Genomic DNA, 17,265 nt, shown 5'->3' with positions numbered 1-17,265 from the left:
GAAATCATAGCTATCAAAGCAAAAATGGCCGACTTGGAGGACAGATCAAGACGAAACAACGTCAAAATCAGGGGGATCCCTGAATCGGTCAAACCCCCGGACTTAAAGGAGTATTTTATAAAGCTCATGAAAATTACACTTCCGGATACACCCCTGGATGATCTAATCATAGATCGAATCCACCGCCTTCCGAAGCCCAGGAACATACAAGAGCACCTCCCCAGAGATACAATAGTCCGTATCCACTTCTTTCACATCAAAGATCTGTTTATGATGACAGTGAGAAGACGGGACAATCTTCCTCAAGAGCTACAAAATCTTTCTTTCTTTGCTGACCTGTCAGCCTTTACCATGCAACAACGCAGACAACTAGCAACCATAACAAAACCACTGAACAACCACCACATCCAGTACAGATGGCTTTACCCAGCTAAGCTTCTGATCACAAAAGAAGGCAAATCACATATCGTAACTAATGTCAGAGAAGGAATCCGTCTCTTGAGGGAATGGAAACTTTTCGATCTGGATAACAACGACCAGGAAGAATCACACTCTCTTCCATCCACTAGAGCCAGCTCAGACGCAGAAACAGGCTGACGCACTCAAATGGGAAAACAACAAAAAACCCGTCCAGCCCAGGAAAATGCCACTTAGCTAACTCTTTGCTTTACCTCCCGAGCTATAGCGGAATTGCATCCGCACAGATCCTAAACAGGATCGTCAGTTTTTACATCTTTTTGTTGATACCCCTCCCCTTTTTTCCCTCCCTACCTCTCTCCTTGTCTGCAGGAACGGAAATAAGATTATAATCACCCATAGCCTTCAACCTTGGGAGAACTTTCGACCAGTAAACTACAATACATTACAAGCCATCCACACCAGGAAGTCAGCTCATACCACACACCTTCGGCGAGCTAAGGTATGTCACGAGCAACTACAAACATGTCTTTTAAAATATCCTCACTAAATGTTAAAGGCCTGAACAGCCCTTACAAACGCCAAATGGCCTGGAAGGAAGCATCCAGACTGAAAAGTGACATTATGTGCTTCCAAGAGACTCACTTTTCAGCAATTAATCCGCCAGTCTTTAGCAACCGAAAATTCCCTACTCTATATACGGCAAACGGCCCGAAAAAAAAAGGAGGAGTTGCAATAGCAATCAGAGACTCCATCCCATTCTCAGAAATTTCAACTCACCTGGATACTTCTGGCAGATACATTATACTAGTGTGTGAAATTTATGCAATTAAATATACCCTGGTCAACATGTATTTACCAAACAACAACCAACTCAGATTCCTAAACAAAATTTGGAAAAAAGTAGAAGCACTAAAACAGGGACATATTATCCTATGCGGAGATTTCAACGCGATCCCAGACATACATGTGGACTGTACTAACCCTAAACATCTAAAACAAAGAAGGACGACGCTGTCAAGATTTATCAACACCTCAAACCTCTTTGATGTGTGGAGATGTCAACACGCATCGGAGAAGGACTTTACTTTCTTTTCCAATGTCCACTGCACTTATTCAAGAATAGATATGTTTTTGGTAGACAAATTTTTGTTGCAAAAGATAGTCAGATCAGACATTGGTATTATATCATGGTCTGATCATGCTCCCATATCGATCAGCGTGGGGGGGAGGGACGCCGAGACTGCAGCAAACAGATGGAGGAACGATGTTCTAACTATCTCTCAACCTAAAAATCTTAAACTGATTAGAAAATCTCTGACCGAATTTTTCGAGATCAATGCTCCTTCGGTGTCCGACCCTTTCACGCTGTGGAACTCTCACAAAGTGGTTATGAGGGGTCTCTTAATACATTTAAGTGCTAGGGCAAAAAGGCAAAGGACGGAGAGGCTCAACGGCCTGCTAGAAAAAATCAAAACCTTGGAAACATCCAACAAACAAAACTCCACCCAAAAAACAAGATCTCTACTATTCGAGGCTAGACAAGAACTGAGATCTCTTTTGGTGTCCCAGCAGGATAGCCGCCTTCGCATCTTAAAAGCAAACAACTACCGTTGTAACAACAAGGCGGGTAAACTGCTGGCGAACCAGGTAAAAGAGAAAACAATAAAAAAGAGAATCCCTCACATCGTAAACCCTAACTCCAAAATTACTGTATCTAACCCCAAAGACATAGCAGATGCTTTTAGCGACTATTATGAAGCCCTATACAACCTTAAAGACGACCCTAATACACCACAACCAACAGAAAACACAATTGCGGAATTCCTGGAGGCTGTTAATCTTCCGAGGGTCCCGCAATCAGAACTCGCCAAACTAAATTTACCATTTACAATCCAAGAAATCGAAAAAACAATTAGAAATATGCCCCACAACAAATCCCCCGGTCCTGATGGATACTCTTCTGAATATTTCCAACTATTTATAACTGAACTATCCCCGTACCTAAAGCAGGTCTTTGATGCCGCAATGTCCAAAGCCTCATTTCCAAAAGAAATGTTAACAGCGACTATAATAACTCTGCCAAAACCAGGTAAGGACCACTCAGTACCACAAAACTTTAGGCCCATTTCCTTACTAAACGTGGACGTTAAATTGTATGCCAAAATCTTGGCCAATAGATTGTCCACATTATTACCAGCTCTCATCAACCAGGACCAGGTAGGTTTCGTTTCAGGTAGACAAACCACAGACGCAACCAGAAGGATGCTAAATCTAATTCATGCATCAGAGGAGTCCCGAAGGCCTTCTCTGCTCCTGACTTTGGATGCAGAGAAGGCCTTCAACAGGGTTCATTGGGGATACTTAATTAAAGTACTGGAGAAGTTTGGATTAATAGGCCCCATACAACAAGCAATCCTAGCACTGTATTCCTCCCCATCCGCCTATGTTTTTACAGAGGAAATGTTCTCTAAAAACTTCCAAATAACAAATGGAACAAGGCAGGGATGCCCCCTGTCGCCACTAATTTTCACACTAATTATGGAACCACTTGCAGAAAAAATTAGGAACAACACAGCAATCCAGGGAATCCCTTCTTCAGATCGTGAACATAAAATTTCACTTTTTGCAGACGACGTCATCCTGACTTTATCTGATCCATACAAATCTTTAAAAGCAGCACATGAGACACTACAGGAATTTAGTAGAGTAGCCTACTATAAAGTGAATGCATCCAAATCTAACATTTTAGGAATAACGATAGATAATAAAACTAAACTAAATATGCAAAAAGACTTTCCCTACCCCTGGGCATCAGAGTCGATCACTTATTTAGGAATTCAGCTAACATCTCCCTCCTCGAAACTCTTCCAACTCAACTACCAACCTTTAGTGAAAGCATTTCAAGAAGAAATATTAAGACTCCAAAAATTCTACCTATCTTGGAATGGTCGCCTAGCAGCATACAAGATGCTGCTACTCCCAAAATTAATATATATATTCAGAACTCTCCCAATACCAATCCCAAACCCTTTCCTTAAAACCATGCAGAACCAAATGTTAAAGTTCATATGGGCAGGCAAAAGAGCTAGGTTCTCATTACAAATGCAAGAAAACCATAAACAAATAGGTGGTTTGGGAGTACCAAACTTAAAAGATTACTACACAGCAACAATCTTAGAACAACTGAAACAATGGTTCGCCAATAGAGACATTAAACACTGGTCCCATCTAGAGCAGACGTGGTTGTATCCTAGATCACTACAGTCATTAATCCTCGCTCACAACATACAACAAATCACACTCAAAAAGGATCATCCTACCATACAAGCCACAATTCAAGCATGGACCCATCTAAAAAAGACATCCAACCCACAAACGGCTTTCACAGACGTACCCTTTCCTTTGGAAACCTTGAAATGGCTGATCCCAAACATATCCTTAGATCAATGGCTAAACAACCAAACGATACTTCTGAGAGACATTATACAGAACGGTAAACTTCTACCGTTCAAGGAGATTCAACATAAGCTTAACATACCTTCCTCAGAATTTCTAACTTACCTACAGATAGATTCATGGTACAACAAATGGGGGGTTTCGAGTTCCCCTGTACCAACTAAGGTGTGGGGGTACTTGAACTCCTCCGACACTAAAGCAAAGGGCATCTCCCTGATGTACACACAGATCAACACCAAAAAATCATTTACTAAACTTGCACCCCTGAGAAAATGGGAGAAAGATTTAGACCAGTCATTCACAGACAATCAATGGCTATCCGCATTCAAATGTAATCATAGATTTTCAAGATGTTCTAACTATGAGGAGCTGGCGGCGAAACTAACAGCTAGATGGCACTATACACCATATACAGGGGGTCCCCGGGTTACAAACAGGTTAGGGACTGTAGGTTTGTTCTTAAGTTGAATTTGTTTGTAAGTCGGAACAGGTACATTTTTTAAGTGTAGCTCCAGCCCAAAAAAATATTTTTAAGCTTTTTGGATAGCATAGGTAAGGGTTAACACCCCTGTAACATTTGTTTTGCTGTGTGTGCCCCTGTTCAGAAGATTTCACCTTACTTTCTGTCCCAATGACAATTGGATTTTGAAAATTTTGGGTTGTTGTGGAAACAAGCCTTGGTGATAAAGCATCAGTGGAGGTACCTTTTCCCCATAATAGCTCTTACAGGAGTGAATTTCCCTTCCTAGGGGTAGATTTCATCTCACTTCCTGTTGTCTCCCTCCGTTTGTAAGTAGGAGTCGTTTGTAAGTCGGATGTTTGTAACTAGGGGACCCCCTGTATGATGGCTAAATTCTCTAAAGAAAATACCAACTTATGTTGGAGGAGCTGCGACCAGGTTGGAACTTTACCCCATATGCTATGGTCATGCAAACATATTCGCAGCTTTTGGTCAGAAACTTTTAAATTAATAGCAAGAACAACAGGAGTAATCACTAAACCAACTCCTGAAAAGGCCATTTTAAGCATTAATATGTCAGAGTACCCATTGTCAGTGAGATCTATAGCAATGCACATACTTTTCGCCGCCAGATCCTTATTGGTTTCGAAGTGGAGATCAGATGAAATTCCCACCATAAGAGAAATTATTACAAAAGTCAACACAATATCCGTTTATGAAAAAATCCTAGCGTACAAAGACGGATACGGAGCAAAATATCTCTCTAACTGGGAATTGTGGAATTCTTTGTACCAAAATAAATAAAAGAAAATCACTCTGTTTCCTGTAGACCAGGTGTGGGTCGTACCTATACCCGTAAGTACCATCCCTTCATGTTCCTTATCTCCTCCCCCCCCCCTCTTCTAATCTAATAACTAGTTAAAGGTGATATGTTTAACTCACCATAGTTAAGGTAATTTAAATGGAAATAATCCATTTTGAAATTTAATTTGTAACACAAGCAAAATAATAAGAACTACCTGTCCCAGGTTATTGAAACTATGGTACATACTTACTGAAAATTCAGTACAATATCAAAACTCGGTTTATATGATATATGTATAGAGATATCTTTCCTTTTTTTTTTGGACAAAGGTATACGGTCATAACATGTATGTATGCAAAATTTTCAATAAAAATCATTATTAAAAAAAAAAAAAAAGAAGAGAGATCACAGAGCTGTACTGGAGGATGATAGAAGAGAGATCACAGAGCTGTACTGGAGGGTGATAGAAGAGAGATCACAGAGCTGTACTGGAGGGTGATAGAAGAGATCACAGAGCTGAACTGGAGGATGATGGAAGAGATCACAGAGCTGTACTGGAGGATGATGGGAGAGAGATCACAGAGCTGTACTGGAGGATGATGGAAGAGAGATCACAGAACTGTACTGGAGGATGATGGAGAAGAGATCACAGAGCTGTACTGGAGGATGATGGAAGAGAGATCATAGAGCAGTACTGGAGGATGATGGAAGAGATCACAGAGCTGTACTGGAGGATGATAGAAGGGAGATCACAGAGCTGTACTGGAGGATGATAGAAGAGATCACAGAGCTGTACTGGAGGATGATGGAAGAGAGATCACAGAGCTGTACTGGAGGGTGATAGAAGAGATCACAGAGCTGTACTGGAGGATGATGGAAGAGAGATCACAGAGCTGTACTGGAGGATGATGGAAGTGAGATCCCAGAGCTGTACTGGAGGATGATAGAAGAGAGATCACAGAGCTGTACTGGAGGATGATGGAAGAGAGATCCCAGAGCTGTACTGGAGGATGATAGAAGAGAGATCACAGAGCTGTACTGGAGGATGATAGAAGAGAGATCACAGAGCTGTACTGGATGATGATGGAAGAGAGATCACAGAGCTGTACTGGAGGATGATGGAAGAGAGATCACAGAGCTGTACTGGAGGATGATGGAGAAGAGATCACAGAGCTGTACTGGAGGATGATGGAAGAGAGATCATAGAGCTGTACTGGAGGATGATGGAAGAGATCACAGAGCTGTACTGGAGGATGATAGAAGAGAGATCACAGAGCTGTACTGGAGGATGATAGAAGAGATCACAGAGCTGTACTGGAGGATGATGGAAGAGAGATCACAGAGCTGTACTGGAGGGTGATAGAAGAGATCACAGAGCTGTACTGGAGGATGATGGAAGAGAGATCACAGAGCTGTACTGGAGGATGATGGAAGAGAGATCCCAGAGCTGTACTGGAGGATGATGGAAGAGAGATCCCAGAGCTGTACTGGAGGATGATAGAAGAGAGATCACAGAGCTGTACTGGAGGATGATAGAAGAGAGATCACAGAGCTGTACTGGAGGGTGATAGAAGAGATCACAGAGCTGTACTGGAGGATGATGGAAGAGAGATCACAGAGCTGTACTGGAGGATGATGGAAGAGAGATCACAGAGCTGTACTGGAGGATGATGGAAGAGAGATCCCAGAGCTGTACTGGAGGATGATGGAAGAGAGATCACAGAGCTGTACTGGAGGATGATAGAAGAGAGATCACAGAGCTGTACTGGAGGGTGATAGAAGAGATCACAGAGCTGTACTGGAGGATGATGGAAGAGAGATCACAGAGCTGTACTGGAGGATGATGGAAGAGAGATCACAGAGCTGTACTGGAGGATGATAGAAGAGAGATCACAGAGCTGTACTGGAGGATGATGGAGAAGAGATCACAGAGCTGTACTGGAGGATGATGGAAGAGAGATCATAGAGCTGTACTGGAGGATGATGGAAGAGATCACAGAGCTGTACTGGAGGATGATAGAAGAGAGATCACAGAGCTGTACTGGAGGATGATAGAAGAGATCACAGAGCTGTACTGGAGGATGATGGAAGAGAGATCACAGAGCTGTACTGGAGGGTGATAGAAGAGATCACAGAGCTGTACTGGAGGATGATGGAAGAGAGATCACAGAGCTGTACTGGAGGATGATGGAAGAGAGATCCCAGAGCTGTACTGGAGGATGATAGAAGAGAGATCACAGAGCTGTACTGGAGGATGATGGAAGAGAGATCCCAGAGCTGTACTGGAGGATGATAGAAGAGAGATCACAGAGCTGTACTGGAGGATGATAGAAGAGAGATCACAGAGCTGTACTGGAGGGTGATAGAAGAGATCACAGAGCTGTACTGGAGGATGATGGAAGAGAGATCACAGAGCTGTACTGGAGGATGATGGAGAAGAGATCACAGAGCTGTACTGGAGGATGATGGAAGAGAGATCATAGAGCTGTACCGGAGGATGATGGAAGAGATCACAGAGCTGTACTGGAGGATGATAGAAGAGAGATCACAGAGCTGTACTGGAGGATGATAGAAGAGAGATCACAGAGCTGTACTGGAGGATGGAAGAGAGATCAAAAAGCTGTACTGGAGGATGATGGGAGAGAGATCACAGAGCTGTACTGGAGGATGATGGAAGAGAGATCACAGAGCTGTACTGGAGGATGATAGAAGAGAGATCACAGAGCTGTACTGGAGGATGATAGAAGAGAGATCACAGAGCTGTACTGGAGGATGGAAGAGAGATCAAAAAGCTGTACTGGAGGATGATGGGAGAGAGATCACAGAGCTGTACTGGAGGATGATGGAAGAGAGATCACAGAGCTGTACTGGAGGATGATAGAAGAGAGATCACAGAGCTGTACTGGAGGGTGATAGAAGAGATCACAGAGCTGTACTGGAGGATGATGGAAGAGAGATCACAGAGCTGTAGTGGAGGATGATGGAGAAGAGATCACAGAGCTGTACTGGAGGATGATGGAAGAGAGATCATAGAGCTGTACTGGAGGATGATGAAAGAGATCACAGAGCTGTACTGGAGGATGATAGAAGAGAGATCACAGAGCTGTACTGGAGGATGATGGATGAGAGATCACAGAGCTGTACTGGAGGATGATAGAAGAGAGATCACAGAGCTGTACTGGAGGGTGATAGAAGAGATCACAGAGCTGTACTGGAGGATGATGGAAGAGAGATCACAGAGCTGTACTGGAGGATGATAGAAGAGAGATCACAGAGCTGTACTGGAGGATGATGGATGAGAGATCACAGAGCTGTACTGGAGGATGGAAGAGAGATCAAAAAGCTGTACTGGAGGATGATGGGAGAGAGATCACAGAGCTGTACTGGAGGATGATGGGAGAGAGATCACAGAGCTGTACTGGAGGATGATAGGAGAGAGATCACAGAGCTGTACTGGAGGATAATGGGAGAGAGATCACAGAGCTGTACTGGAGGATGATGGAAGAGAGATCACAGAGCTGTACTGGAGGATGATAGAAGAGAGATCACAGAGCTGTACTGGAGGATGATAGAAGAGAGATCACAGAGCTGTACTGGAGGATGGAAGAGAGATCAAAAAGCTGTACTGGAGGATGATGGGAGAGAGATCACAGAGCTGTACTGGAGGATGGAAGAGAGATCAAAAAGCTGTACTGGAGGATGATGGGAGAGAGATCACAGAGCTGTACTGGAGGATGATGGGAGAGAGATCACAGAGCTGTACTGGAGGATGATGGGAGAGAGATCACAGAGCTGTACTGAAGGATGATGGGAGAGAGATCACAGAGCTGTACTGAAGGATGATGGGAGAGAGATCACAGATTGTACTGGAGGATGATAGAAGAGAGATCACAGAGCTCTACTGGAGGATGATGGGAGAGAGATCACAGAACTGTACTGGAGGATAATAGAAGAGAGATCACAGAGCTGTACTGGAGGATGATGGAAGAGATCACAGAGCTGTACTGGAGGATGATGGAAGAGAGATCACAGAGCTGTACTGGAGCATGATGGAAGAGAGATCACAGAGCTGTACTGGAGAATGATAGAAGAGAGATCACAGAGCTGTACTGGAGGATCATGGAAGAGAGATCACAGAGCTGTACTGGAGGATGATGGAAGAGATCACAGAGCTGTACTGGAGGATGATAGAAGAGAGATCACAGAGCTGTACTGGAGCATGATGGATGAGAGATCACAGAGCTGTACTGGAGGATGGAAGAGAGATCAAAAAGCTGTACTGGAGGATGATGGGAGCAAGATCACAGAGCTGTACTGGAGGATGATGGGAGAGAGATCACAGAGCTGTACTGGAGGATGATAGGAGAGAGATCACAGAGCTGTACTGGAGGATGATGGGAGAGAGATCACAGAGCTGTACTGGAGGATGATGGAAGAGAGATCACAGAGCTGTACTGGAGGATGATGGAAGAGATCACAGAGCTGTACTGGAGGATGATAGAAGAGAGATCACAGAGCTGTACTGGAGGATGATAGAAGAGAGATCACAGAGCTGTACTGGAGGATGGAAGAGAGATCAAAAAGCTGTAGTGGAGGATGATGGGAGAGAGATCACAGAGCTGTACTGGAGGATGGAAGAGAGATCAAAAAGCTGTACTTGAGGATGATGGGAGAGAGATCACAGAGCTGTACTGGAGGATGATGGGAGAGAGATCACAGAGCTGTACTGGAGGATGATAGGAGAGAGATCACAGAGCTGTACTGGAGGATGATGGGAGAGAGATCACAGAGCTGTACTGGAGGATGATAGAAGAGAGATCACAGAGCTGTACTGGAGGATGATAGAAGAGAGATCACAGAGCTGTACTGGAGGATGATGGAAGAGAGATCACAGAGCTGTACTGGAGGGTGATAGAAGAGATCACAGAGCTGAACTGGAGGATGATGGAAGAGAGAGATCACAGAGCTGTACTGGAGGATGATGGAGAAGAGATCACAGAGCTGTACTGGAGGATGATGGAAGAGAGATCATAGAGCAGTACTGGAGGATGATGGAAGAGATCACAGAGCTGTACTGGAGGATGATAGAAGGGAGATCACAGAGCTGTACTGGAGGATGATAGAAGAGATCACAGAGCTGTACTGGAGGATGATGGAAGAGAGATCACAGAGCTGTACTGGAGGGTGATAGAAGAGATCACAGAGCTGTACTGGAGGATGATGGAAGAGAGATCACAGAGCTGTACTGGAGGATGATGGAAGTGAGATCCCAGAGCTGTACTGGAGGATGATAGAAGAGAGATCACAGAGCTGTACTGGAGGATGATGGAAGAGAGATCCGAGAGCTGTACTGGAGGATGATAGAAGAGAGATCACAGAGCTGTACTGGAGGATGATAGAAGAGAGATCACAGAGCTGTACTGGATGATGATGGAAGAGAGATCACAGAGCTGTACTGGAGGATGATGGAAGAGAGATCACAGAGCTGTACTGGAGGATGATGGAGAAGAGATCACAGAGCTGTACTGGAGGATGATGGAAGAGAGATCATAGAGCTGTACTGGAGGATGATGGAAGAGATCACAGAGCTGTACTGGAGGATGATAGAAGAGAGATCACAGAGCTGTACTGGAGGATGATAGAAGAGATCACAGAGCTGTACTGGAGGATGATGAAAGAGAGATCACAGAGCTGTACTGGAGGGTGATAGAAGAGATCACAGAGCTGTACTGGAGGATGATGGAAGAGAGATCACAGAGCTGTACTGGAGGATGATGGAAGAGAGATCCCAGAGCTGTACTGGAGGATGATGGAAGAGAGATCCCAGAGCTGTACTGGAGGATGATAGAAGAGAGATCACAGAGCTGTACTGGAGGATGATAGAAGAGAGATCACAGAGCTGTACTGGAGGGTGATAGAAGAGATCACAGAGCTGTACTGGAGGATGATGGAAGAGAGATCACAGAGCTGTACTGGAGGATGATGGAAGAGAGATCACAGAGCTGTACTGGAGGATGATGGAAGAGAGATCCCAGAGCTGTACTGGAGGATGATAGAAGAGAGATCACAGAGCTGTACTGGAGGATGATAGAAGAGAGATCACAGAGCTGTACTGGAGGGTGATAGAAGAGATCACAGAGCTGTACTGGAGGATGATGGAAGAGAGATCACAGAGCTGTACTGGAGGATGATGGAAGAGAGATCACAGAGCTGTACTGGAGGATGATAGAAGAGAGATCACAGAGCTGTACTGGAGGATGATGGAGAAGAGATCACAGAGCTGTACTGGAGGATGATGGAAGAGAGATCATAGAGCTGTACTGGAGGATGATGGAAGAGATCACAGAGCTGTACTGGAGGATGATAGAAGAGAGATCACAGAGCTGTACTGGAGGATGATAGAAGAGATCACAGAGCTGTACTGGAGGATGATGGAAGAGAGATCACAGAGCTGTACTGGAGGGTGATAGAAGAGATCACAGAGCTGTACTGGAGGATGATGGAAGAGAGATCACAGAGCTGTACTGGAGGATGATGGAAGAGAGATCCCAGAGCTGTACTGGAGGATGATAGAAGAGAGATCACAGAGCTGTACTGGAGGATGATGGAAGAGAGATCCCAGAGCTGTACTGGAGGATGATAGAAGAGAGATCACAGAGCTGTACTGGAGGGTAATAGAAGAGATCACAGAGCTGTACTGGAGGATGATGGAAGAGAGATCACAGAGCTGTACTGGAGGATGATGGAGAAGAGATCACAGAGCTGTACTGGAGGATGATGGAAGAGAGATCATAGAGCTGTACCGGAGGATGATGGAAGAGATCACAGAGCTGTACTGGAGGATGATAGAAGAGAGATCACAGAGCTGTACTGGAGGATGATAGAAGAGAGATCACAGAGCTGTACTGGAGGATGGAAGAGAGATCAAAAAGCTGTACTGGAGGATGATGGGAGAGAGATCACAGAGCTGTACTGGAGGATGATGGAAGAGAGATCACAGAGCTGTACTGGAGGATGATAGAAGAGAGATCACAGAGCTGTACTGGAGGATGATAGAAGAGAGATCACAGAGCTGTACTGGAGGATGGAAGAGAGATCAAAAAGCTGTACTGGAGGATGATGGGAGAGAGATCACAGAGCTGTACTGGAGGATGATGGAAGAGAGATCACAGAGCTGTACTGGAGGATGATAGAAGAGAGATCACAGAGCTGTACTGGAGGGTGATAGAAGAGATCACAGAGCTGTACTGGAGGATGATGGAAGAGAGATCACAGAGCTGTAGTGGAGGATGATGGAGAAGAGATCACAGAGCTGTACTGGAGGATGATGGAAGAGAGATCATAGAGCTGTACTGGAGGATGATGAAAGAGATCACAGAGCTGTACTGGAGGATGATAGAAGAGAGATCACAGAGCTGTACTGGAGGATGATGGATGAGAGATCACAGAGCTGTACTGGAGGATGATAGAAGAGAGATCACAGAGCTGTACTGGAGGGTGATAGAAGAGATCACAGAGCTGTACTGGAGGATGATGGAAGAGAGATCACAGAGCTGTACTGGAGGATGATAGAAGAGAGATCACAGAGCTGTACTGGAGGATGATGGATGAGAGATCACAGAGCTGTACTGGAGGATGGAAGAGAGATCAAAAAGCTGTACTGGAGGATGATGGGAGAGAGATCACAGAGCTGTACTGGAGGATGATGGGAGAGAGATCACAGAGCTGTACTGGAGGATGATAGGAGAGAGATCACAGAGCTGTACTGGAGGATAATGGGAGAGAGATCACAGAGCTGTACTGGAGGATGATGGAAGAGAGATCACAGAGCTGTACTGGAGGATGATAGAAGAGAGATCACAGAGCTGTACTGGAGGATGATGGATGAGAGATCACAGAGCTGTACTGGAGGATGGAAGAGAGATCAAAAAGCTGTACTGGAGGATGATGGGAGAGAGATCACAGAGCTGTACTGGAGGATGATGGGAGAGAGATCACAGAGCTGTACTGGAGGATGATAGGAGAGAGATCACAGAGCTGTACTGGAGGATGATGGGAGAGAGATCACAGAGCTGTACTGGAGGATGATGGAAGAGAGATCACAGAGCTGTACTGGAGGATGATAGAAGAGAGATCACAGAGCTGTACTGGAGGATGATGGATGAGAGATCACAGAGCTGTACTGGAGGATGGAAGAGAGATCAAAAAGCTGTACTGGAGGATGATGGGAGAGAGATCACAGAGCTGTACTGGAGTTTGATGGGAGAGAGATCACAGAGCTGTACTGGAGGATGATAGGAGAGAGATCACAGAGCTGTACTGGAGGATCATGGAAGAGAGATCACAGAGCTGTACTGGAGGATGATGGAAGAGATCACAGAGCTTTACTGGAGGATGATAGAAGAGAGATCACAGAGCTGTACTGGAGGATGATGGATGAGAGATCACAGAGCTGTACTGGAGGATGGAAGAGAGATCAAAAAGCTGTACTGGAGGATGATGGGAGAGAGATCACAGAGCTGTACTGGAGGATGATGGGAGAGAGATCACAGAGCTGTACTGGAGGATGATAGGAGAGAGATCACAGAGCTGTACTGGAGGATGATGGGAGAGAGATCACAGAGCTGTACTGGAGGATGATGGAAGAGAGATCACAGAGCTGTACTGGAGGATGATAGAAGAGAGATCACAGAGCTGTACTGGAGGATGATGGATGAGAGATCACAGAGCTGTACTGGAGGATGGAAGAGAGATCAAAAAGCTGTACTGGAGGATGATGGGAGAGAGATCACAGAGCTGTACTGGAGTTTGATGGGAGAGAGATCACAGAGCTGTACTGGAGGATGATAGGAGAGAGATCACAGAGCTGTACTGGAGGATCATGGAAGAGAGATCACAGAGCTGTACTGGAGGATGATGGAAGAGATCACAGAGCTTTACTGGAGGATGATAGAAGAGAGATCACAGAGCTGTACTGGAGGATGATGGATGAGAGATCACAGAGCTGTACTGGAGGATGGAAGAGAGATCAAAAAGCTGTACTGGAGGATGATGGGAGAGAGATCACAGAGCTGTACTGGAGGATGATGGGAGAGAGATCACAGAGCTGTACTGGAGGATGATAGGAGAGAGATCACAGAGCTGTACTGGAGGATGATGGGAGAGAGATCACAGAGCTGTACTGGAGGATGATGGAAGAGAGATCACAGAGCTGTACTGGAGGATGATAGAAGAGAGATCACAGAGCTGTACTGGAGGATGATGGATGAGAGATCACAGAGCTGTACTGGAGGATGGAAGAGAGATCAAAAAGCTGTACTGGAGGATGATGGGAGAGAGATCACAGAGCTGTACTGGAGGATGATGGGAGAGAGATCACAGAGCTGTACTGGAGGATGATAGGAGAGAGATCACAGAGCTGTACTGGAGGATGATGGGAGAGAGATCACAGAGCTGTACTGGAGGATGATGGAAGAGAGATCACAGAGCTGTACTGGAGGATGATGGAAGAGAGATCACAGAGCTGTACTGGAGGATGATGGAAGAGAGATCACAGAGCTGTACTGGAGGATGATGGAAGAGATCTCAGAGCTGTACTGGAGGATGATAGAAGAGAGATCACAGAGCTGTACTGGAGGATGATAGAAGAGAGATCACAGAGCTGTACTGGAGGATGGAAGAGAGATCAAAAAGCTGTACTGGAGGATGATGGGAGAGAGATCACAGAGCTGTACTGGAGGATGATGGGAGAGAGATCCCAGAGCTGTACTGGAGGATGATAGAAGAGAGATCACAGAGCTGTACTGGAGGGTGATAGAAGAGATCACAGAGCTGTACTGGAGGATGATGGAAGAGAGATCACAGAGCTGTACTGGAGGATGATAGAAGAGAGATCACAGAGCTGTACTGGAGGATGATGGATGAGAGATCACAGAGCTGTACTGGAGGATGGAAGAGAGATCAAAAAGCTGTACTGGAGGATGATGGGAGAGAGATCACAGAGCTGTACTGGAGGATGATGGGAGAGAGATCATAGAGCTGTACTGGAGGATGATAGGAGAGAGATCACAGAGCTGTACTGGAGGATGATGGAAGAGAGATCACAGAGCTGTACTGGAGGATGATGGAAGAGATCACAGAGCTGTACTGGAGGATGATAGAAGAGAGATCACAGAGCTGTACTGGAGGATGATGGATGAGAGATCACAGAGCTGTACTGGAGGATGGAAGAGAGATCAAAAAGCTGTACTGGAGGATAATGGGAGAGAGATCACAGAGCTGTACTGGAGGATGATGGGAGAGAGATCACAGAGCTGTACTGGAGGATGATAGGAGAGAGATCACAGAGCTGTACTGGAGGATGATGGGAGAGAGATCACAGAGCTGTACTGGAGGATGATGGAAGAGAGATCACAGAGCTGTACTGGAGGATGATGGAAGATATCACAGAGCTGTACTGGAGGATGATAGAAGAGAGATCACAAAGCTGTACTGGAGGATGATAGAAGAGAGATCACAGAGCTGTACTGGAGGATGATAGAAGAGAGATCACAGAGCTGTACTGGAGGATGATGGAAGAGAGACCACAGAGCTGTACTGGAGGATGATGGAAGAGATCACAGAGCTGTACTGGAGGATGATAGAAGAGAGATCACAGAGCTGTACTGGAGGATGATAGAAGAGAGATCACAGAGCTGTACTGGAGGATGGAAGAGAGATCAAAAAGCTGTACTGGAGGATGATGGGAGAGAGATCACAGAGCTGTACTGGAGGATGGAAGAGAGATCAAAAAGCTGTACTGGAGGATGATGGGAGAGAGATCACAGAGCTGTACTGGAGGATGATGGGAGAGAGATCACAGAGCTGTACTGGAGGATGATGGGAGAGAGATCACTGAGCTGTACTGAAGGATGATGGGAGAGAGATCACAGAGCTGTACTGAAGGATGATGGGAGAGAGATCACAGATTGTACTGGAGGATGATAGAAGAGAGATCACAGAGCTCTACTGGAGGATGATGGGAGAGAGATCACAGAACTGTACTGGAGGATAATAGAAGAGAGATCACAGAGCTGTACTGGAGGATGATGGAAGAGATCACAGAGCTGTACTGGAGGATGATGGAAGAGAGATCACAGAGCTGTACTGGAGCATGATGGAAGAGAGATCACAGAGCTGTACTGGAGGATGATAGAAGAGAGATCACAGAGCTGTACTGGAGGATCATGGAAGAGAGATCACAGAGCTGTACTGGAGGATGATGGAAGAGATCACAGAGCTGTACTGGAGGATGATAGAAGAGAGATCACAGAGCTGTACTGGAGCATGATGGATGAGAGATCACAGAGCTGTACTGGAGGATGGAAGAGAGATCAAAAATCTGTACTGGAGGATGATGGGAGCGAGATCACAGAGCTGTACTGGAGGATGATGGGAGAGAGATCACAGAGCTGTACTGGAGGATGATAGGAGAGAGATCACAGAGCTGTACTGGAGGATGATGGGAGCGAGATCACAGAGCTGTACTGGAGGATGATGGAAGAGAGATCACAGAGCTGTACTGGAGGATGATGGAAGAGATCACAGAGCTGTACTGGAGGATGATAGAAGAGAGATCACAGAGCTGTACTGGAGGATGATAGAAGAGAGATCACAGAGCTGTACTGGAGGATGGAAGAGAGATCAAAAAGCTGTAGTGGAGGATGATGGGAGAGAGATCACAGAGCTGTACTGGAGGATGGAAGAGAGATCAAAAAGCTGTACTTGAGGATGATGGGAGAGAGATCACAGAGCTGTACTGGAGGATGATGGGAGAGAGATCACAGAGCTGTACTGGAGGATGATAGGAGAGAGATCACAGAGCTGTACTGGAGGATGATGGGAGAGAGATCACAGAGCTGTACTGGAGGATGATAGAAGAGAGATCACAGAGCTGTACTGGAGGATGATAGAAGAGAGATCACAGAGCTGTACTGGAGGATGATGGAAGAGAGATCACAGAGCTGTACTGGAGGATGATGGAAGAGATCACAGAGCTGTACTGGAGGATGATAGAAGAGAGATCACAGAGCTGTACTGGAGGATGATAGAAGAGAGATCACAGAGCTGTACTGGAGGATGGAAG

Source organism: Aquarana catesbeiana, linkage group LG01 (assembly GCF_042186555.1).
Source record: "Aquarana catesbeiana isolate 2022-GZ linkage group LG01, ASM4218655v1, whole genome shotgun sequence".
NCBI lineage: Eukaryota > Metazoa > Chordata > Amphibia > Anura > Ranidae > Aquarana > Aquarana catesbeiana.
This window is presented reverse-complemented; position numbering follows the sequence as displayed.